The sequence below is a fragment of the Pleurodeles waltl genome, chromosome 7 (genome assembly GCF_031143425.1).
Source record: "Pleurodeles waltl isolate 20211129_DDA chromosome 7, aPleWal1.hap1.20221129, whole genome shotgun sequence".
Taxonomy (NCBI): Eukaryota; Metazoa; Chordata; class Amphibia; order Caudata; family Salamandridae; genus Pleurodeles; species Pleurodeles waltl.
Window position 1 is genome coordinate 496745453 of NC_090446.1, and position 23724 is coordinate 496769176.

Below are 23724 nucleotides of genomic sequence, written 5' to 3' on the forward strand. Positions count from 1 at the left end.
TTTGTATTTGAGGGTTTTACTCCACAGATTGGCTCTTTGGCCTGCAACTCTTTTATTCAGCCGTACGTAGTGGGTGAGTGCTTTTGACTTCGAATGCTACCGAAGAGACTTAATTCTTTGATGGATTATGTTGCAAAAGTTGAATCCCTTACAATAGGTGAATATGCCCTGGGCCATATCGCTTCTGTTGAAGGTTGAGATTTGTTCTCTGCAGATCGGACCCCATTCCAGGGGCTGTGTGTCAGGCAGAAGCTACTGGGACGTGTCGGTTTATGTAGAGGTTGCTTGCCACAGTTGTTCCTGGGTCCTTCCTACTATGCCACTGCAAACCTGCCCAAGTAGAACTTGTTCGGCACTTTACCCTCATTAGTAGTGATGGCGACCAGCCACAGATTTTAAAGGGTGGTATTGTAGGAGTGCTAAAGCTCAAAACCCAGTATTAACACAAAAAAACGAATTAACATTATGGCCACTGCTTTACGTAAGAAAGAAAACTACTTTAATGCAAATTAAATTAAAACACTGCACATTATTGCAACAAAATGCAAGTTAGTTTCCTTGGGTGTCTTCACTCTTCCAAATCCTTGACCTTGATTCATGCTCCAATCCATTGGTCCAAGATCTGAACCCAGGTCTAGGTGGTTCCCCAACCCATCTTGGGGATAAGTGGTATTAGCGTGATTTGCACCAGAGGCAGTTACTGCTCCTGAAGTTATTGTGCTCAGTCTCAGTTTTTAATCTTATTACACATAGTGGATCAGTCCTTGATCAGGCGGTACAGCCTCCCATCTCCTATGCACTTGCAACATCTCTCTTCAGAGGTGGCGTGCCAGCCAGTAACTTAGTTCACTCATCCTGTCGGCAGTCATGGGCCATCCCAGTCCTGGCCTGATATTTAATTGATGTTACACCATTTTAGTTTTTTTTAAATTTCTTTGAGTTTTTACATGTTCACAAACAGGTCTAAGTACAATACACAGTATATTCGGGTCATAGCTTAATATGCAGTGGAGTGACTAGTAGACATGATCAGACATATACAAATAACACAATTCTAGCGGCCCTGAAGGAGCTCTGCCACAAGTAGAATCAAAAGTGGGGGAACCGTCTAAAACACAGGTGTAGGCTTTCTGCAGTGGTGCTTCCGCTAGTAGTGCCTCCTATTTATCTGAGGGTGATGAAGGGGTTGGCTTTGATTTGTCATCTTACATAATTGAGTGGGTGTCAGAGTCCCTAATTCGAGCCAGATAAGTTCTGAAGGGTTGCCAGATGTTCCTTGACCAGGAGGCATGGGGTCATAGCTGCCCATAAATTTTGCATTTGTATTGCAGTGCACCAAATCTCCACACCAGGCCTGTCTATGTAGCGCCCACGGACTCCCCTAGCCCATCGCCATGCGTCTCCTTCCATTAGTAGAGCTATTGCAATGAATCTATACACTCCCTTCGAGGTCTGTTTCAAAAAGCCCAGTAGGGCAACCAGGGGTGTTAGTCCCAGGCGGAACTCAGTCATATCTGTTATCACATCCACTACCTCCCCCCAAAAGGCCCTATTTTAGGGGAGTCCCATGCCAGGTGGAGGAGGTCTGCATAATCATGGGAGCACAGCAGACATCGATATGCGTGAGAAGGCTCTATTTTGGCTCTCTGGGCGGGCGTGGAATATAACAGGTGCAAATATTTGAAAGGTATGAGTTTGTTCTTGTAGTTCAATGAGATTAGTTTAGTTTGCATGCAGCAGTGTGTCCATTGGGAGTTGGTAATGTCAGCTCCTGAGCCTCTGGAGCTGTCCAAGGCACCCTAGTGCATGGCAAAGCAGTTTTTTTTTATAAAGGCGGGATACCCATTTGGTGGCTCCGGTAGAGCGGATAATCAGGGTTAAGAGAACAAAGTTCAGAGACCGGTCGTGAAAGCTGGGAGGACATGTCTGGGCAGGGTGGCTCATTCTCGGGTAGAGGAAACTGTCCAAAGGAGCGGGGGTAGTGTCTCAAAGAGGTGCTGTGGATGAAGGTCACCCAGTTCCTTCACCTCCCGTCTCATTTGTGGAAAAACTGGGAAGAATCACCATATTTATAATGGCAGTTCTGCCAGCCATGGATATAGGCAGCTTGACCCATAGTTCCACCTGTGTTTCAAGACGTTACAGCGCTGGCTATAATTTTGTTGGACAATACTCTGTTTATCTCAATGGAACATTGTCCCTAGATATCGGACTGTGATGTTTACCTAACAAATGGGGTGTTCAAAAGGAACCTGTAAGGTACAGGCTGCTAGTGGGAAAATGACAGATTTTGCCCAGATGATAGCTAAGCCAGAATAACGACTGAACTGTATAGTCTCACGGATAATAGCAGGTAAGATTGGATGCAGGGTCACAAATGAACAACAAAATAATATCCACATACATGGCCATGAGAAGGTGCGGTGCGCAAAATACAAGAGTGAAGTCGCTGCAGATGGCTGGCCAGAGGATCCATAGCTAGCACGAACAAGAATGGTGATAGGTGACACCCCTGCCTGGTACCTGTAGATATTGGAATATGGTCAGTCAGAGTGCCATTAACTAGAATTTGGGCAGTTAGATTTGCATGCAGTAATTTAATGAGTGCAATAAAGTGCAGGGGAATGCCCGCTTTCACTAGCACCTGAAAAAGAAAAGGCCATTCCAAAAAATCATATACCCATTCCACGTCAAGAGAAATTGCTGCTGCACGAATCTGTGGGGTGCTGATAAAACAGTGCACAGTTTGATAGATGAGAACATATGGGAATCAAAGCCAGATTGTACAACCAATATAAAATCTTCCATTAGCAAGGAGTCCTGCGCAGCAACGGCCTTTCTAAAATTTTATTATTAATGTTTGAGCGACAGCAGCCTGCATGAGGCACTGTATGCAGGATCTTTACCAGAGTTTGGCAGTAGTATGATCACAGCCTGATGGAGAGAGGGAGAAAGGGTCCCAGCCTGCACCTCTTTAGAGTATATGGTGTCCATCTTCATTGCATATACGAGTTATGTGAATCCCATATTAATAGCCCTGCAAAAGTTGAGTCACCCTCTTCACATGCCTGGGCAATAGAGAGGTTACTCAGGAATGCTACCATTGTATAAGCAAATTCTGTATACTGCTAGAGTAAACTGTCGTTCATGGAGGTGTGCATTAAAAGGGGGTGTGGTGGCGGTTGTGTCCAACCGCAATAGGTCTTGTCAAAGTTTACATGCAGATTTCAACACTCCAGAATGTTTTTATAGAGCAATACCTCTAATCTAGACTTTGAAGGCCTTCCTGATTGTGGAGTGAGTAACCACAGTCCCCTGGTTGAGCCTCAGATATTCTTCTATTGCCTCATGGAGTTCCTCCCAAAGAGCTCATCTTTGAAGCCCCCCACTAGGAAATCACTGGGGGTGTTGATGCCCACGACCAGGCACTTGGAGAACCAATTTGATGGGGGAATGGTCAGACAATGTAAGCGGTTGATGTGACGTCTTTGATCTATGCCATGATGGATTGAGTGACAAGCCATTAGGCGGTCCAGGAGTGACTACCATGAAGGACAGAATGGAATGTGTATTTGCGACTAGTGGTGTGTATACGTCTCCAGGCATCCATCAAGTCTAGCAGGTCTATAGTTTCTACCTACACTCTCTCTGTATTATTGGGACTGCTGTGATGCGCTGGAGGGACCATAAAGGGGATTGAAAAAAATTCAGGCGCGTCAACATTTCAGGCACACGTGTTATGCAGAATCACCTTCAAACAGAACATAATGCCTGTTCAGGTCTGAATGTGCTGTGTCCATAACGAAACAAATGTGTTTGTGTATGAGGATGCAGAGCCCTCACGCAAAAATGCGGTGTGATTAGTAGTATCAACGGCAGCGCACATGGAAAGCCTGCCAGGGGGAATATGCTTTTCTTGTAGAAATGCAATATCTGCAATGGCATACTAGGTATGCCATCACCAATTTCCCTTTATTCAGGTTATTTATACCATGGATGTTCCAGTATATTATTACTAAATCTCTTTCTGCCCTAATAGCCATGGCTGATTGTGGAACTTGGCATGTGCGGTTGAATTAAACTAAACCGTATTCTGCATGAATGTAGTAGGTTGTATGTGACCCTGCTGTAAACTAAATAAAAAAATTACAAAAAAAAACATTGCAACCTAAAACACCAACCCCACACCCGCCCTGCACACTAAAATACCCAACTTTCAGTAATGGTTTGCGTTTAACATCCGAAAGCATGAAGCAACTGATGCACACAATGGGCGATGACAATGTTCTGTAGTACCCATTCCCACCAGGCATTATAGCAGGAACATTAGAATGTCCAGCAAACAAGAGCATATGACAACAAGTTGATTAAAGTTTTGTAAGTAGAATTCCAGACACACAATGTCTTTAATAGGTGGACTCCGATGTAGCAGGCTTTGGTGACCAGTATCCATTCAGTCTCCATTGCCCACCTCTGGGTCGGATTCTGCTGAATTCTGTGGGTGAGCTTGTTTGCTTCAGATGCCTTTTGCAGAATGGGCCCACACATGCAGGGTTAATGAAGATGTGCGTTTTGCCATTCATGTCCATCCGCTTCAGAGCTGGGTATAGCAAGCCATATCGAATCCCTTTGCTGCGTAGCTATTTCTTCACATCTGTGAACTTCTTGTGGGCTCGCTCCCTGAACCGCTTGAATAAAGTCTGGGAAAATGGAAACCACGATTCCCTGGTACTGAAATGGACCCTTCACTCTTGCCAAGCGGAGCCCCATGTCCTGATGTCAGTAGTTCAGTAATCTGGTTATGAGAGGGTAGGGTAGAGCCCCAGGGGCAGCCTTCGTCCCAGTTAATCTTTGGATGCGCATAACTAAAAACTCCGAAGAGAACTCAGAGGTGGCGAACAGGTCTGCCAACAGCTGCTCCATAGACCTGTCTCAGAGAAAACATGACTGACTTCTGCCATTCTAGCTGTACCTATGTTGTTTCTGCAGGATTAGCCCTCCAAAACTTGATTCGTGACCATTACCTGGGAGAGCTGCTTTTCTAGTTTATTCAAACAGCTAGCACGAGTGCTCTGCTGTTCTCCAGATTCGAAGCTATGTGCCATCGATAAGCTCTGCCGGTCTATCCAGTCTTTCTGCAAGTTTCAATCTGAATTGCCAGGGAGTCTATTTTACTGCAGATGGCTTGCCAGGGCACCACACAGTTCCAAACGAAGTGTCTTCAGCCACTTGAATGGGTGCCACATGACACCCCCATCCTCCGCCGACCTGGACCTTTTCTGCTCAAACTGCAGCTTGGCTTGTGTGGGGGTCCCCTTTCCCCATCATCGTGAGCTGTTGTACCGGTTACAAGAGGTTAGTGTAAAGGACAGCAGCAGTACAGCAGGATGAGGTCATGTTTGGAGGACCATGACCTGCACTGCCCACAACAACAATCCAATCGGCAGGACACCTCCCTCTTAATAGTTAAAAGTGCAGGATTTATGTTAGTGGCCTCAAATACAGGTAGATCTGCAGGGCCCGCATCCAGCACCAGTATCCAGTCATGGGACCCCACAGCACCATTCGTCCTTGCAACTGGTCCGGCAGTAGAAAGCAAAGTGTGTCTAGGCTATATGTGCCATATGCATAGATTAATGGAGGTGTAACTCCATCAGGAGGGAGGAGTCTATGCGTGAGGGGGCACCCACATCTCACCTTGTCTACCATACAGGGACCAGCCTCTCCTCTCAGCGCGGGTATGGCAGATCTGCACCTGCAAGGTTCAGACAGGAAGCCCCGAGGCACGGCCTGACTGCCTGTGTTCTTGTCCAGCTAGTTCTAGGCCACAATCAGGCTGTGTGGCCCTGCGGGAGCCTCACCCACAGTACCGCTGCTGACCAGCAGACTGGGCTGGACCTCCTATCAATCAGTTAGTCAATCCATCAACATAAGCTTTATTCAGTCATAAATAACCATCAAAGCATAAAACAATCCAAAAATTACATACTTGATATATAATGTACAAAGAAGATAGTTATTTCTGACAAAGGACCAATAGGCAGATTTCAGAAGTTGTTTCTGGGCCTTCGCTAGATTCTGAGGGTTCTCCCAGTAGTTCCCAAGTCCCAGGGTGCGAAACCATTTTGACACATGCCTGAGCCATGAGATGGAAGCTGCATTAGGTCTATTTAGAATGTCAAGGAGGGACTCCCTGTAAACCGTGAGCTCTGGTGTGGTCCAGATCCTCACCCAGACGAGTAAGGGTCTCAGAGATATCACGTCAGAGATGCGATTAAGCCCAAGATCAGAAAGACCGGAATCAAGGGTGTACTATGTGGACACGCAAGTAGAGCTCTGGTGAAGTTGTTTTCGCCCACAGACAATTTGTTAGTATTAGAGAAGCCCCATACCTCAGCACCATAGGCCGCAACACTCTGCGCTTTTGCCAGATCGATCTTTATAGCCGGAGAAACAGCTTTCGTGGCAGGGCTTTTATAAAAGCCCAGAATGGCGCCTGACCTATGCTGAAGAAGTGATACACTTTTACTGATCTGATCCTCCCAACGTAAGTTGTTTGTAATTCTTACTCCCAAATAATCTGTTGAGCAAACCTTACTTAAGGGGGCCCATTCTAAAGTAGTGGTACATCTCTTAACTGGTCCTGAACTAAGTACCATAAGTTTGGTTTTACTAGCATTGAGTTCCAGGCCATAGTCTACACTGAAAACATTGAACCTGTCAACAAGAATATGAAGACTTGTAAGGGTTTTAGAGATGAGGAGCGAGTCATCTGCAAAAAGTAATATGGGAATTTTCTGTGCGTTAAGGGAGGGGGCGTCATTTTGACAGGAGCACACAGCATGCACCACCTCATTTATAAATAAAGTATATAGAGTTGGTGCAAGAACACATCCTTGACAAACCCCGCTGAATGGCAATATGATCAGTTAATTCTCCCAGACTACCCCATCTCACCTGGGCATATGTGGTCTCATGCAACCGTTGTAGTAAATAAATTGTGTTGGTAGGAGTACCTATTCTGTGCAGAACATCCCATAGCTTTTTTCTTGGGACCATGTCCAAGGCAGACACAAAAACAACATATAAGTTTTGCTTTGCCAGGACTATATATGTCCAATATAGGAGGGTCAGCCTAAAAACCCAGTCCACCGTACTGGTTTTTGGGCAAAAGCACGCCTGAAGTGGGGATAGCACCTGATGGTCTTGTGCCCAGTCCAATAGCCTATTCAAAAGCTGTTTGGCAAAGATTTTCTGAAGGTTGTCGATAAGGCTAATTGGTCTGTAGCTGCCAGGGGAGCTCACAGCGCCCTTTTTGTAAATGGGGTTTATTTCGTCCCCTTTCCAGGTGTTAGGAATTGGGCCTCCTGCAGCTATGGCATTTGAGATAATATTTATGTACCAGGACCAATTTACTGATTAAGATTTAAAAAGATCCTCCGGTATCTTGTCAGGGACTGGTGCTTTGGCAGATTTTAGTGTTAATAGCAGCTGTGGTTTCCGCCAACGTAAAAACAATAAAATCATCATAACTAGAAATGTCCTTTCCTTGATCATCGGGCAGATAGCACTTTTTAGCTGGCTGAAAGGGTGGGGTGGGGGGGGTGGGATTTCTGCATCACAAAAGTACTAGGTGGGGCATAAAGTTTGGAAGAATATTCCACCCAACTTTCAGGTTGGATATAAGTGTGGATTATGCCTTTGCCCCCTCGGTCTATTGGACAACAACTTCCAGAATGTCACATTATAATTGTATTTAATTGCATCAAGCAATTTCTGTCACGTTATGTCTTCCCAGCTTTTCTTTGCCTGTATTAGGGTTTTATTATAGGCAAATCTAGCTGTTCTAATTGCCCCCTGTGAGCGAGTCAAAATGGCTGATTTGGCATTAGAACAATCCTTATTAAACCACTCCCTAGTTTTGTAATTACTACTAAGCAATCTCCTGATAGTCTTCCTATAGAAAATATCCTGTAGATTCCTTATAATTTCTTCATGAATGCTGAGGATTGGAATGTCCCTGACCTCTCGCTCCTCATAATCAGCCATAATATCAATAAACAGTTGATAAATTTTCTTGATCAAACAAGGATTAGACATTACTTTTGGCCAGCTGACACGAGTATGACTATTGTTCAAAAGAGGCCCTGGAACCACAGTGAGATGGATGTTCTGCGATTTCCTAAATATGTTACTATGTAGGGTAAGAAGAAGGGGATTATGGTCACTCTTGTGACGAAAATCCACCTTCATGTCTATTAATAATGACCAGAGCCGAACATCCACTAAAAAAAAATAGTCAATAATGCTGGAGAACAAACCTCGCATAAAAGTAGGTGCAATATTAAAATCAGAACAGGTGCGTCCATTGCATGCCCTAAGTCGATAATTAAAGCATAGGGAAGTGAACTGTAAGGCAGCACATGAGTGAGTACACTGCGGCTTATTCATCAATTGAGGAATGCCCCAGAATTCATACTCTTCAGCCATCCGATCACTACTTAAACAGAGGTTCAAAATTACAATTCATATCCCCTGCAACCACTAATTTGGTTGAGGAATGCAGGGTGTCCATATATACTCGGACAGCTGAGCCAGTGTCTGAGACTCTAATCCCCTGGAGACAGACTTGGCATATACATTAATTATAGTCATCTTAAAATCGTGGTTAAATACAAGCTGGACACCCAATAAGTTTGGGGAGTCTATATTTAATGCAAAATGAACACACTGTAATTTCTTGTTTAACAGTATCATGAGCCCCCCCCTTAGCATGGCCACAGCCCCCCGCTGCTGGCTAGGCCATGGAAAAATATGACAGAAACCCATCCAGGTAAACCGGGTCCTTGCCCCGAGTTTCCTGGAATAGGCATATGTCCTGCTTATTTATATAATAATTGACCCACTCTGGGTCCCCCAAAGTTCTGCCTAACCCAGCCAGATTCCAGGACATGATAGAGAGTTCCGAACTGGTTATCAAAACAGCAGGCCTAGAGCACTGGGCTTCCCTATGATTTCCGGACCCCTCTCCAAAACTAGTCCCAGGAATCACAGTTTGGTACATTAGGTGAGGATCAGTTAGTAGTCAATCTACTTCTGATAGTGTATGAAGATGATTTGCTGGCGGGACCAAAGCACGCTTTTGACCAGGATCACATTTCCTGCCCGCTGGGCCATCACATAAAATTTGTTGATTTTGGTCTTCCGACATGGCGGAAGATCAGTGTAAGGAAATGCCTCCTTGGCATGGTTGCCCCCTGACTTTTTGCCTTTGCTGATGCTATGTTTACAATTGAAAGTGTGCTGAGGCCTGCTAACCAGGCCCCAGCACCAGTGTTCTTTCCCTAACCTGTACTTTTGTATCCACAATTGGCAGACCCTGTCATCCAGATAAGTCCCTTGTAACTGGTACTTCTAGTACCAAGGGCCCTGATGCCAAGGAAGGTCTCTAAGGGCTGCAGCATGTCTTATGCCACCCTGGAGACCTCTCACTCAGCACAGACACACTGCTTGCCAGCTTGTGTGTGCTAGTGAGGACAAAACGAGTAAGTCGACATGGCACTCCCCTCAGGGTGCCATGCCAGCCTCTCACTGCCTATGCAGTATAGGTAAGACACCCCTCTAGCAGGCCTTACAGCCCTAAGGCAGGGTGCACTATACCATAGGTGAGGGTACCAGTGCATGAGCATGGTACCCCTACAGTGTCTAAACAAAACCTTAGACATTGTAAGTGCAGGGTAGCCATAAGAGTATATGGTCTGGGAGTTTGTCAAACACGAACTCCACAGCACCATAATGGCTACATTAAAAACTGGGAAGTTTGGTATCAAACTTCTCAGCACAATAAATGCACACTGATGCCAGTGTACATTTTATTGCAAAATACACCCCAGAGGGCACCTTAGAGGTGCCCCCTGAAACTTAACCGACTGTCTGTGTAGGCTGACTAGTTCCAGCAGCCTGCCACACCAGAGACATGTTGCTGGCCCCATGGGGAGAGTGCCTTTGTCACTCTGAGGCCAGTAACAAAGCCTGCACTGGGTGGAGATGCTAACACCTCCCCCAGGCAGGAGCTGTGACACCTGGCGGTGAGCCTCAAAGGCTCACCCCTTTGTCACAGCCCAGCAGGGCACTCCAGCTTAGTGGAGTTGCCCGCCCCCTCCGGCCACGGCCCCCACTTTTGGCGGCAAGGCTGGAGGGAACAAAGAAAGCAACAAGGAGGAGTCACTGGCCAGTCAGGACAGCCCCTAAGGTGTCCTGAGCTGAAGTGACTCTAACTTTTAGAAATCCTCCATCTTGCAGATGGAGGATTCCCCCAATAGGGTTAGGATTGTGACCCCCTCCCCTTGGGAGGAGGCACAAAGAGTGTGTACCCACCCTCAGGGCTAGTAGCCATTGGCTACTAACCCCCCAGACCTAAACACGCCCTTAAATTTAGTATTTAAGGGCTACCCTGAACCCTAGAAAATTAGATTCCTGCAACTACAAGAAGAAGGACTGCCTAGCTGAAAACCCCTGCAGAGGAAGACCAGAAGACGACAACTGCCTTGGCTCCAGAAACTCACCGGCCTGTCTCCTGCCTTCCAAAGATCCTGCTCCAGCGACGCCTTCCAAAGGGACCAGCGACCTCGACATCCTCTGAGGACTGCCCCTGCTTCGAAAAGACAAGAAACTCCCGAGGACAGCGGACCTGCTCCAAGAAAGGCTGCAACTTTGTTTCCAGCAGCTTTGAAAGAACCCTGCAAGCTCCCCGCAAGAAGCGTGAGACTTGCAACACTGCACCCGGCGACCCCGACTCGGCTGGTGGAGATCCAACACCTCAGGAGGGACCCCAGGACTACTCTAAGACTGTGAGTACCAAAACCTGTCCCCCCTGAGCCCCCACAGCGCCGCCTGCAGAGGGAATCCCGAGGCTTCCCCTGACCGCGACTCTTTGAATCCTAAGTCCCGACGCCTGGGAGAGACCCTGCACCCGCAGCCCCCAGGACCTGAAGGACCGGACTTTCACTGGAGAAGTGACCCCCAGGAGTCCCTCTCCCTTACCCAAGTGGAGGTTTCCCCGAGGAACCCCCCCCTTGCCTGCCTGCAGCGCTGAAGAGATCCCGAGATCTCTCATAGACTAACATTGCGAACCCGACGCTTGTCTCTACACTGCACCCGGCCGCCCCTGCGCCGCTGAGGGTGAAATTTCTGTGTGGGCTTGTGTCCCCCCCGGCGCCCTACAAAACCCCCCTGGTCTGCCCTCCGAAGACGCGGGTACTTACCTGCAAGCAGACCGGAACCGGGGCACCCCCTTCTCTCCATTCTAGCCTATGCGTTTTGGGCACCACTTTGAACTCTGCACCTGACCGGCCCTGAGCTGCTGGTGTGGGAACTTTGGGGTTGCTCTGAACCCGCAACGGTGGGCTACCTTGGACCAAGAACTGAACCCTGTAAGTGTCTTACTTACCTGGTAAAACTAACAAAAACTTACCTCCCCCAGGAACTGTGAAAATTGCATTAAGTGTCCACTTTTAAAGTAGCTATTTGTCAATAACTTGAAAAGTATACATGCAATTGAAATGATTCAAAGTTCCTAATGTACTTACCTGCAATACCTTTCAAACAAGATATTACATGTTAAATTTGAACCTGTGGTTCTTAAAATAAACTAAGAAAATATATGTTCGATGGCATCTGTCGCTGTAGATACGCATGTTCTGCAATAGCTCGCCATCTGGTGTTGGGCCGGAGTGTTACAAGTTGTTTTTCTTCGAAGAAGTCTTTCGAGTCACGGGACCGAGTGACTCCTCCTTTTGTCTCCATTGCGCATGGGCGTCGACTCCATCTTCGATTGTTTTTTTTCCGCCATCGGGTTCGGACGTGTTCCTGTCGCTCCGAGTTTCGGAACGGAAAATTAGCTAATTTCGGAAGATTTTCGTCGGTATTGTTGCGTTCGGGATCGGCGTACTTAGGTTCCACACCGCATCGAAGATCGAAGAGCTCCGGTGCCCTTCGGGGTAGTTTTTCGATCCTCCGTCGGGGCCTGGTCGGCCCGACCGCGTGCTGAAGAACGCCGATGGAACGGACCCCGTTCCGTTTCTGCCCCAAATGCCACAATAAATACCCCTACACAGACCAACACTTGGTCTGCAACCTGTGCCTGTCACCTGAGCACAGCGAAGACACCTGCGAGGCCTGTCGTGCGTTCCGGTCCCGAAAAACACTCCGAGACCGTCGAGCCAGAAGACTTCAGATGGCGTCCGCACCGACAGCCCAACGGGAGTTCGAGGAACAGGAAGAGGAAGGTACCTTCTCGATCCAAGACTCAGACTCCGAAGGATTCGACGATACACAAACCGTGAGTAAGACGTCGAAAACCACACAGAGAAACATTTACAAGGCCCAGGGGACGCCACTGCCATCCGGCCATGGCTCCACCCATAAATTCGGTGACCGACCGTCGGCACCGAAAAAGGCCCAAACAGTGCCGAGATCGTCCGACTCCGGTCGAGACACCGGCACGCAGCCTTCTCGGGACCGAGAAAGTGCTGGAGACAAGCCTCGACACCGAGATGCCGGTGTGGACACGGCTCGACGCCGAGACAGCGGCACCGAAACAGATCGACGCCGAGAAGTTTCGGCCCCGAAAAAGAAAAAAGTCACCTCGGAGCCGAAAAAACACGCAGACAGGGTTTCGATGCCGAAACAAACTGCAAGCGACCCAGCTTCAGGCTCTTATACAGAAGAGCACTCGCTAACCTCCCAAATGCAGAAGCATAGGTTTGAGGAAGAGCTACAAGCAACTGATGTGGACCATACGCAAAAGCGTATCTTCATACAGCAGGGGACAGGAAAAATAAGCACCCTTCCCCCCATTAGGAGAAAGAGAAGGTTGGAGTTCCAGACTGAACAGACACCACAACCAAAAGTGGTGAAAAGAGTTACCCCACCACCCTCTCCTCCGCCCGTGATTAACGTCTCACCAGCACAAACTCCATCACACTCCCCAGCTCACACCACCATGAGCCAGGGTGACCAAGATCAGGACGCTTGGGACCTATACGACGCCCCAGTGTCAGATAAGAGTCCGGAGGCATACCCTACGAAGCCATCTCCACCAGAAGACAGCACCGCGTATTCTCAAGTGGTGGCTAGAGCAGCACAATTTCACAACGTAAGCCTCCACTCAGAACAGGTCGAGGATGATTTTTTATTCAACACACTCTCCACCACCCACAGCTCATACCAAAGCCTGCCTATGCTCCCTGGTATGCTCCGGCACGCAAAAGACATCTTTAAGGAGCCGGTCAAAAGTAGGGCCATCACACCAAGGGTGGAAAAAAAGTATAAGGCGCCTCCTACAGACCCGGTTTTCATCACTACACAGCTGCCACCAGACTCTGTCGTTGTAGGAGCAGCTAGGAAAAGGGCCAACTCTCACACATCTGGAGATGCACCACCCCCAGATAAAGAAAGCCGCAAGTTCGATGCAGCTGGTAAAAGAGTCGCAGCACAAGCTGCAAACCAGTGGCGCATCGCGAACTCCCAGGCACTACTTGCGCGCTATGACAGAGCCCACTGGGACGAGATGCAACATCTCATCGAACATCTGCCCAAGGACTTACAAAATAGGGCAAAACAAGTGGTTGAGGAGGGACAGGCCATTTCCAACAACCAGATCCGCTCCTCCATGGACGCTGCAGATACAGCTGCACGGACAATTAATACATCTGTAACTATCAGAAGGCATGCATGGCTCCGAACGTCTTGATTTAAACCAGAGATTCAACAAGCAGTTCTCAATATGCCTTTTAATGAAAAAGAACTGTTCGGTCCAGAAGTGGACACAGCGATTGAGAAACTCAAAAAAGATACGGACACTGCCAAAGCCATGGGCGCACTCTACTCCCCGCAGAGCAGAGGGAATTACAGCACATTCCGTAAAACGCCCTTTTCGAGGGGGGTTTCGGGGTCAAAGCACACAAGCCAGCACCTCACAAGCCACACCGTCCAGTTACCAGGGACAGTATAGAGGAGGTTTTCGGGGACAATATAGAGGAGGGCAATTCCCTAGAAATAGAGGAAGATTTCAAAGCCCCAAAACCCCTGCTACTAAACAGTGACTCACATGTCACTCACCCCCTCCACACAACACCAGTGGGGGGAAGAATAGGTCATTATTACAAAGCATGGGAGGAAATCACTACAGACACTTGGGTTCTAGCAATTATCCAACATGGTTATTGCATAGAATTTCTACAATTCCCTCCAAACATCCCACCAAAAGCACAAATTTTAACAACACACCATTCCAATCTCCTGGAGATAGAAGTGCAGGCACTATTGCAAAAGAATGCAATCGAATTAGTGCCAAACACACAAATAAACACAGGAGTTTACTCACTGTACTTTCTGATACCAAAGAAGGACAAAACGCTGAGACCAATCCTAGACCTCAGAGTAGTGAACACTTTCATCAAATCAGACCACTTCCACATGGTCACACTACAAGAAGTATTGCCATTGCTAAAAGTACACGACTACATGGCAACTTTAGACCTCAAGGATGCTTATTTCCATATACCAATACACCCATCGCACAGGAAATACCTAAGGTTTGTATTCAAAGGAATACATTACCAATTCAAGGTACTGCCTTTCGGATTAACAACCGCACCAAGAGTCTTTACCAAATGTCTAGCGGTAGTCGCTGCACACATAAGAAGGCAGCAAATACATGTGTTCCCATATTTGGACGACTGGCTAATCAAGGCCCATTCGTTCATACAGTGCTCAAATCACACAAATCAGATCATACAAACCCTCTTCAAACTCGGGTTCACCGTCAACTTTACAAAATCCAACATTCTGCCGCGCAAGGTACAACAATACCTAGGAGCCATAATAGACACATCAAAGGGAGTAGCCACCCCAAGTCCACAAAGAATTCTAAATTTCAACACCATCATACAACGCATGTATCCAACACAAAAGATACAGGCAAAGATGGTATTACAACTCCTAGGCATGATGTCTTCATGCATAGCCATTGTCCCAAACGCAAGACTGCACATGAGGCCCTTACAACAATGCCTAGCATCACAGTGGTCTCAAGCACAGGGTCACCTTCTAGATCTGGTGTTAATAGACCGCCAAACTTACCTCTCGCTCCTGTGGTGGAACAACATAAATTTAAACAAGGGGCGGCCTTTCCAAGACCCAGTGCCACAATACGTAATAACAACAGATGCTTCCATGACAGGGTGGGGAGCACACCTCGATCAACACAGCATACAAGGACAATGGAACGTACATCAAACAAAACTGCATATCAATCACCTAGAACTTCTAGCAGTTTTTCAAGCACTAAAAGCTTTCCAACCAATAATAGTTCACAAATACATTCTCGTCAAAACAGACAACATGACAACAATGTATTATCTAAACAAGCAGGGGGGGACGCACTCCACGCAGTTAAGCCTGCTAGCACAAAAGATTTGGCATTGGGCAATTCACAACCAAATTCGCCTAATAGCACAGTTTATACCAGGGATCCAAAATCAACTCGCAGACAATCTCTCTCGAGATCACCAACAGGTCCACGAATGGGAAATTCACCCCCAAATTCTGAACACTTATTTCAAACTCTGGGGAACACCTCAGATAGACTTGTTTGCGACAAGGGAGAACGCAAAATGCCAAAACTTCGCATCCAGATACCCACACGAACAATCCCAAGGCAATGCCCTATGGATGAACTGGTCAGGGATATTTGCTTACGCTTTTCCTCCTCTCCCTCTCCTTCCTTACCTGGTAAACAAACTCAGTCAAAGCAAACTCAAACTCATATTGATAGCACCAACTTGGGCAAGGCAACCCTGGTACACAACGCTGCTAGACCTATCAGTGGTACCCTGCATCAAATTGCCCAACAGGCCAGATCTGTTGACACAGCACAACCAAAAGATCAGACACCCAGATCCAGCATCGCTGAATCTAGCAATCTGGCTCCTGAAATCCTAGAATTCGGGCACTTACAACTTACCCAAGAATGTATGGAAGTCATAAAACAAGCCAGAAGGCCATCCACCAGGCACTGCTATGCAAGTAAATGGAAGAGGTTTGTTTGCTACTGCCATATTAGTCAAATACAACCATTACACACAACTCCAGAACATGTAGTGGGTTACTTGCTTCACTTACAAAAATCTAACCTAGCTTTCTCTTCCATTAAAATACACCTTGCAGCAATATCTGCATACCTGCAGACTACCTATTCAACTTCCCTATATAAGATACCAGTCATTAAAGCATTCATGGAGGGCCTTAGGAGAATTATACCACCAAGAACACCACCTGTTCCTTCATGGAACCTAAATGTTGTCCTAACTAGACTTATGGGTCCACCTTTTGAACCCATGCACTCCTGCGACATACAGTTCCTAACCTGGAAGGTGGCATTTCTCATCGCCATTACTTCCCTAAGAAGAGTAAGCGAGATTCAGGCGTTTACAATACAGGAACCTTTTATACAACTACAAAAAAATAAAGTCGTCCTAAGGACCAATCCTAAATTTTTGCCAAAGGTTATTTCACCGTTCCATCTAAATCAAACAGTGGAACTTCCAGTGTTTTTTCCACAGCCAGATACCGTAGCTGAAAGGGCACTACATACATTAGATGTCAAAAGAGCATTGATGTATTACATTGACAGAACAAAAAACATCAGAAAGACTAAACAACTATTTATTGCATTTCCAAAACCTCATGCAGGAAACCCAATTTCAAAACAAGGTATAGCCAGATGGATAGTTAAATGCATCCAAATCTGCTACCTTAAAGCTAAACGACAGCTGCCCATTACACCAAGGGCACACTCAACCAGAAAGAAAGGTGCTACCATGGCCTTTCTAGGAAACATCCCAATGCAAGAAATATGTAAGGCAGCCACATGGTCTACGCCTCACACATTCACCAAGCACTACTGTGTAGACGTGTTATCCGCACAACAAGCCACAGTAGGTCAAGCCGTATTAAGAACATTATTTCAGACTACTTCCACTCCTACAGGCTGATCCACCGCTTTTTGGGGAAATAACTGCTTACTAGTCTATGCAGAACATGCGTATCTACAGCGACAGATGCCATCGAACTGAAAATGTCACTTACCCAGTGTACATCTGTTCGTGGCATCAGTCGCAGTAGATTCGCATGTGCCCACCCGCCTCCCCGGGAGCCTGTAGCAGTTTGGAAGTTACCTTCAATTATTTATATATGTATCATCTCAACCTTAAATAGGTGCATACTTAGTCACTCCATTGCATGGGCACTATTACTACAATTCAACTCCTACCTCACCCTCTGCGGGGAAAAACAATCGAAGATGGAGTCGACGCCCATGCGCAATGGAGACAAAAGGAGGAGTCACTCGGTCCCGTGACTCGAAAGACTTCTTCGAAGAAAAACAACTTGTAACACTCCGGCCCAACACCAGATGGCGAGCTATTGCAGAACATGCGAATCTACTGCGACTGATGCCACGAACAGATGTACACTGGGTAAGTGACATTTTCATTTTCTATAACAAAACCTATTGGCTGGATTTGTCTCTGAGTGTGTGTATCTCATTTATTGTCTATGTGTATGTACAACAAATGCTTAACACTACTCCTTGGATAAGCCTACTGCTCGACCACACTACCACAAAATAGAGCATTAGTATTATCTATTTTTACCACTATTTTACCTCTAAGGGGAACCCTTGGACTCTGTGCATGCTATTCCTTACTTTGAAATAGCACATACAGAGCCAACTTCCTACAATCAGCCTCAGCGGTCATAGGCTGTCCAGCGGTCCCTGTTTCCTCCAGGCCTCAGAAGCATGTGGCGGCCTGCAGACGTTTGCTCAAGAGCACTCGTCACAACCGCGCACCCTGGTTGGGGCAGCATAGGCATCTCTGGCCACAGATGAAGGGCGTCCTCTGTAATGATCAGGGATGGGGCCGGATTGCCCTATTCACAAGCAAAATGGCCAGGTTTGGTACTGGAGCTATGCTCTAATTGGCCATCTTGGACCCCAGTGTGGCCATGCCCCACTTTTGAGACCTTGGTGATGAATGCAGGTACAGCCTGTTTTGGTTATTTGCGACATAAGTGATTGTATTCCTGCATGGGCTAGCTGGTGGAGTCACGTACAGGTCTGATACACTCAGCAGGTATGTCCAAGCACTAACTTTTTATTCCTGGATATATGTTGCCTCGCGCTGCCTGGTAACTTAACATTTTATCAAATTTCCTACTGGGCCTTGGCAATTGCAGTTACGATTTTTGCCGTTCCTGCCAGTTTACTAGTTTATTTTTAAGTTTATGTAGACCCATTTTAACATTAAATTTATAAATCAATTCCAAAATATATTTAATTATGATAGTTTATACACATACACATTTAAATGCATATTAAAAACAAGTTTAAGACCTTTTGCTGCATCTTAACAAAATTAAAATCTTTACTCTAGTATTGGAACTTTCATAGATTCACATGCTTGAATCCTTCCCCGTCGTCGAGATGGGAGCCCCCGGTACATCAAAACAGCTATACATACAGGCTACTGCAATGAAAAGAAGCCTAAAGGCTTTCACTTTAGTAGCCTATCCTTATCACTATGAGTAAAAAGGACCAAAGCAAGGCCCAGCCAATCAGGCTTTCCCTCCCTCTAGAACCCTCCTGAGAGGAGGTCCCTTCCCTCACATTTTCTACCGCACGTCGTGCTAGGGAGTCTCCATTGAGCTCTGCTCAGTCAACACTTCAGAGAAGTTCATTTTTGCTATTTTTCCTCAGGAAAAAAAAAAGGATTTCCTACAGCAAGTAAGGTGTTTTCTTCTTACTTTATTTAAGGGAACTCTATTGTGAGGAGAATTCACCATGTCTGATAAAGAGAAGAAAAGTCTTTTCAGAGCCTGTAAGACCTGTGGGAAGAAAAGACTCCACTTTGAGAACCCACACAAGGACTGTATTTATTGCCTCTACCCTGACCATGTAGCCACAGACTGCACAGTTTGTAGGACCTTTTCTAACTAAACCTTCAAAGACAGGGAGGGTAGGCTACTAATTTGGCTCCAGAAGTTGAAGTCCAGATCTAATCTAGTGTCTGGTTCAGACAGTGAGGAATCTACAACTTCCTCCAGAAAACTACAGAAAAGAGGCAGTTATCCTCAACCCCACTCAGAAGATCTTCCAAAAAAGGCTCACAAAAAGACCAAACGGGTGTCGTCTAAAGCTGGAAGTCCTTCCAGTTCTCCGCACAGGAGTTAATTTTCTTCTAAAAAGCACTCTAAAGAAAGCTCTTCAGAGCGCAGCAAAAAAACCTTTTCTGAGCCTCCAACTCCACCTCCTGTGGTGAAACATGTCTATAAGAGGCCATCTGAAAAATCGACGACGACACCGTCGATGACATCATCGACGAGAGCACCATCGACAGCGGTGTCTAACGGTGTCTGTACAGCTTCGTCGTTGACTGCTACAACTTCTACAGTCTCTACGTCGTTGTCTTCATCATCGACTATCGTGTCGACGACGTCCTCGTCGACGGCGTTTATGGTTGCCTCGCCCACCGCCTCTCCTTCATCAATGCTACCTCTGGTGAGACTGTCGACGTTGACTCTGCCGTCGTCGTTTTCCTCGCCAATGAGAATTTCTCCAGCGCCGTCGGTGATGCTGACGAGTGTGCCAGCTATGTCCCAGTCGACGAGGGTGAAAGCACATAAGTCTGCTTTCACCATTGGTGACATCTCCAAGTAGGGTTTCAGCCTTGGTACCTACACATTTTCTGGTACAAGAGGACTCCGATGATCAGGGAACTTTCGGGGTTGCTCATAGCCCATCTGAACTACATGTTAAGTGCCAGGATCTAGAGGAAGACACGCAGCATGATCCGCACTTATTACCCGGAGGCACACCTGTATCCTTATCAGGAGCAGATGGTTTCTTTGCCAGGATCACTCATAGCTGATCTGCAACTCATGTTGGATGACTACAGAAGGCGGTTTCCACCAGCTGGCTTGGAAGTTCAGCAGCCTTCTGTTGCACCCTCTCTGCCTTCTTCTCCGGTCCATCCAGGAATCCAACCATCTCATGTACCGCCACAGACACCAATTTCCATCCCTATGCAAGATTTGTCCTCTTCTGATGATGATGAGGACAGAGAGGAGGGAGAATTACCGGATGCAATAACAGAGTGAAATGACCATCAAATTCCTACTCCATCCTCGCCCTCCGGTTCCTGTGGATTTCCCTCCTGGCAACATCAGTGGTTTCCACAACCTGCTTGAAAGAGCTACTAAAAGGTTTGAGTTGCCCATGCCCACGAAGCAGATGGACTGCTTTTTGTATGATTTTAAGGAGCCATTTCAGAAGCGTGTAAAATCTATGCCGATTGTGGACTATATCTGGACTGAAAGCATTAAAGTTATGAAGAACCCAGCCACGGTCACCCCGGTTCTACCTCGCCTTGACAAAGTATAAGGCGCCTGAAGACTCTCCAGCCTGCCTCACGGGGCATCCCAGACCCGACTCAGTTATTGCCCAGGCGGCACAGCACAGATCAAGGATCCCTTCAGCACCAATCTCTGCCCCACCAGACAAGGAGGGTAGGAGATTAGACAATATAGGAAAACGCTTCTCTTTAATGGCTTCGCTTATTATAAGGGCTTCTAACTCTGTCTATCATAGGCAGATATGATAGACAGCTATGGGCTGACATGGCTCCCTGTTTGGATCAACTGCCTGAAGACTCTAAATTAGAAGCCAGGATAGTCTTGCAGGAAGGAGAGAGGTCTTCTGCAGAAATCATAGACTGTGTTATGGACATCGCCACCACGGCTTTCCGTCAGATGGCAGGTTCTGCAGTTCTCAGAAGGCAGGGTTGGCTTTGAGCGGCTTCATTTAGACCCGAGGGCCAAAACAAAATCCTTGACCTCCCTTTTGATGGTGAAGCCCTTTTTGGGAAGCACATTGATAATGCGCTTCAGTCAATCAAGACAGACACTGACACGGCCAGGTCACTTGGCACCCTGCAGTTTAAAAGACAGCCTTTTCGAGGAGCTAGAGCCCTAGGCTACTCATCGTATAGACCTGGTTTTCAGCAGTGCAGATACCCTTCTGTGTCTGCGGCATCCCATTCCTTTCGTCCTCCGCTCCAACAGCGAATGCCTCCACAGGCAGCTTATTCAAGAGCTTCCCAGAGAGGAAGGGCTGGAAGACAACCAAAAGATACAGGCTGTAGACAATGACTTGCTATCGTCTCCGGCTACGAACCTTCCCTTGGGCTCAAGACTAGGGGGGAGGATTTCCCTCTACTTCCACAATTGGCAGAAGATAACATCGGACCAATGGGTCCTAAATCATATCCAGTTTGGCCATACCCTGGAGTTCTTGCATTACCCTCCTACGAAGCCTCTCCTTCCTCGAAAGGTGAAGCACTTGCATCTGCTCAAGCAGGAGGTCGAGTCCATGCTTCTCATGGGAGCTATAGAAAGGGTTCCACATCAGGAGAGAGGAAAGGGTTACTACTCCTGATTCTTCTTAATTCTAAAGAAGCAGAAAAGTTGGCGTCCAATTCTAGACCGCAGGGATCTCAACACTTATCTAAAAAAACAATAATTCCGTATGATCACCCTATCAGACATTCTGTCCCTTCTCAATTTGGGGGATTTCATGGCCACCCTCGATTTGCAGGATGCATATTTCCATATCCCTATTCATCCCTCCCACAGACGTTATCTCAGATTTGCAGTAGCCGGAGACCATTTCCAGTTCAAAGTCTTGCCCTTCGGCCTGAAATCGGCCCCCAGGATCTTCACCAAGTGCTTGGCTCCAGTGGCAGCTTTCCTCAGAAGACAGAACCATCAAGTCTCCCCGTATCTGGACGATTGGCTGGTCAAAGCCAGATCCAAATCTCAAGTGCAGAAGTCCACAAGAGTTTGTATCGAGCTGTTCACAAGCCTGGGCCTAACGGTCAGTCGCGAAAAGTCAGCATTCCAACCCTTAAAGAGAAGAACTTTTCTAGGGGCAGTACTGGACACTTCCACCAACAATGCAGCCCCTACAGAGGACAGAGGTAGAGAAAGCTCAAATTCCTCACAAAGCGTTTACAAAAAATAAAATAAGTTTCAGTTCGCCTCTTCAAGTCCCTGTTAGGGATGATGTCCTCCTGCATTCCTCTGGTGCCTTTCTGTCATCTAAGAATGAGGCCCCTACAGGAGCAGTTAGATATTCAATGGACACAATCCATGGGGTCTTTCGACGATATCATCAGGATAACAAAGCCCATGATGCCCTCTCTAGCTTGGTGGACTCAGGAGTCTCACTTAGCAAAGGGGCTTTCTTTTTTCCCCCAACAAGCACCTTGGGTGATAACTACAGACACTTCTCTCGAGGGATGGGGTGCTTTCCTCCAGCACCTACAAGTCAGAGGCAAATGGAAGCCACACCACAAAGTCTTTCACATCAATTACCTCGAATTGAAGGCTGTTCGATTAGCGCTTTGCGCTTTTCTCCCAAAAATAAGAGGTTCCTCAGTTCTCATCCGGACGGACAACACAACGACAATGCATTAAATCAACAAGCAGGGAGGAACCAGGTCCCTGCTCTTATCGAGAGAATCTCAGCGCATTTGGGAATGGTCTATCAGCCACAAAGTAAACATGTCCCAGGCGTACAGAACACCATTGCGGATTCCCTGAGCAGATCACGGTCATCCAGCCACGAATGGGAATTGGACCAAGGAGTCTTGAATCAATTCTTCGCCCTATGGGGGAAACCGAGTCTGGATCTCTTCGCCACCCTGCAGAATGCGAAATGCCATTTCTTCGCAAGTCGGGTTCCACATCGGGGCTCTTGGGGGAATGCGTTTTCCATGGCATGGTCAGGAATTTATGCCTACGCTTTTCCTCCCATTCCCCTAATTCCAAGAGTTCTGGCGAAGATCAAGATCGAACGCTGCAAGCCCCTTCTGATTGCTCCGGCATGGCCTTGTCAGTTTTGGTATACGGTAACTCCTTCACCTCTCGCAGAGCTGCAGCATCCCTCTACCAGTTATGCCCTCCCTGCTTATGATGAACGAGGGCCAAGTTCTCCACCCGGATCCGGCTTCACTTAACTTGACAGCCTGGCTCTGAACACCATGAGTTGGCACATCTAGATATAACTTCGGATTGCAGAGCCATCCTTGCCAGAGCTGTAGCTGAGAGTACCAACCAATGTTATTGTCTAAAGTGGAACAGATTTTGCTCTTGGTGTGCTCAGGTTCAAGCGCATCCCTTTTCTTCATCATCTCAGCAGATACTACCTTATCTTCTACTCCTGGCTAGATCAGGTTTGGCGATTTCTTCGATTAAGGTCCACCCGGCAGCGATTTCCTGTAATAGGCGTATGGAGAATGTGCCTCCTCTGTGGTCAGCGAGAGTCATAAAACTGTTTGAGTCTATTCAGGTCCTTTCCTCTGGTACGGCCTCCACCTCCATCATGGCACCTTAATTTGGTCTGGTCTCAATTAATGAAACCACCGTTTGAGCCAATCCACAAGGCGGACATGAAGTTCCTATCCTGGAAAGTCTCTCTTCTCACTCTCACCTCAGCTAGAAGAGTAAGCGAAATACAGGCATTCACTATCCAGGATCCTTTCTTAAAATTCAATTGGGATAGAGTAATTTTGCGAACAAATCCAAAATTCATACCTAAGGTCC

The 23724-nt window shown here is 46.9% G+C and overlaps 1 protein-coding gene across 10 annotated transcripts in view; it reads left to right on the top strand.

Moving 5' to 3' along the window:
* Positions 1 to 23724, top strand: part of SETD1A (SET domain containing 1A, histone lysine methyltransferase) — a 905198-nt gene that overhangs the window by 167611 nt on the left and 713863 nt on the right. The gene's annotated exons all lie outside the window — the stretch shown is intronic.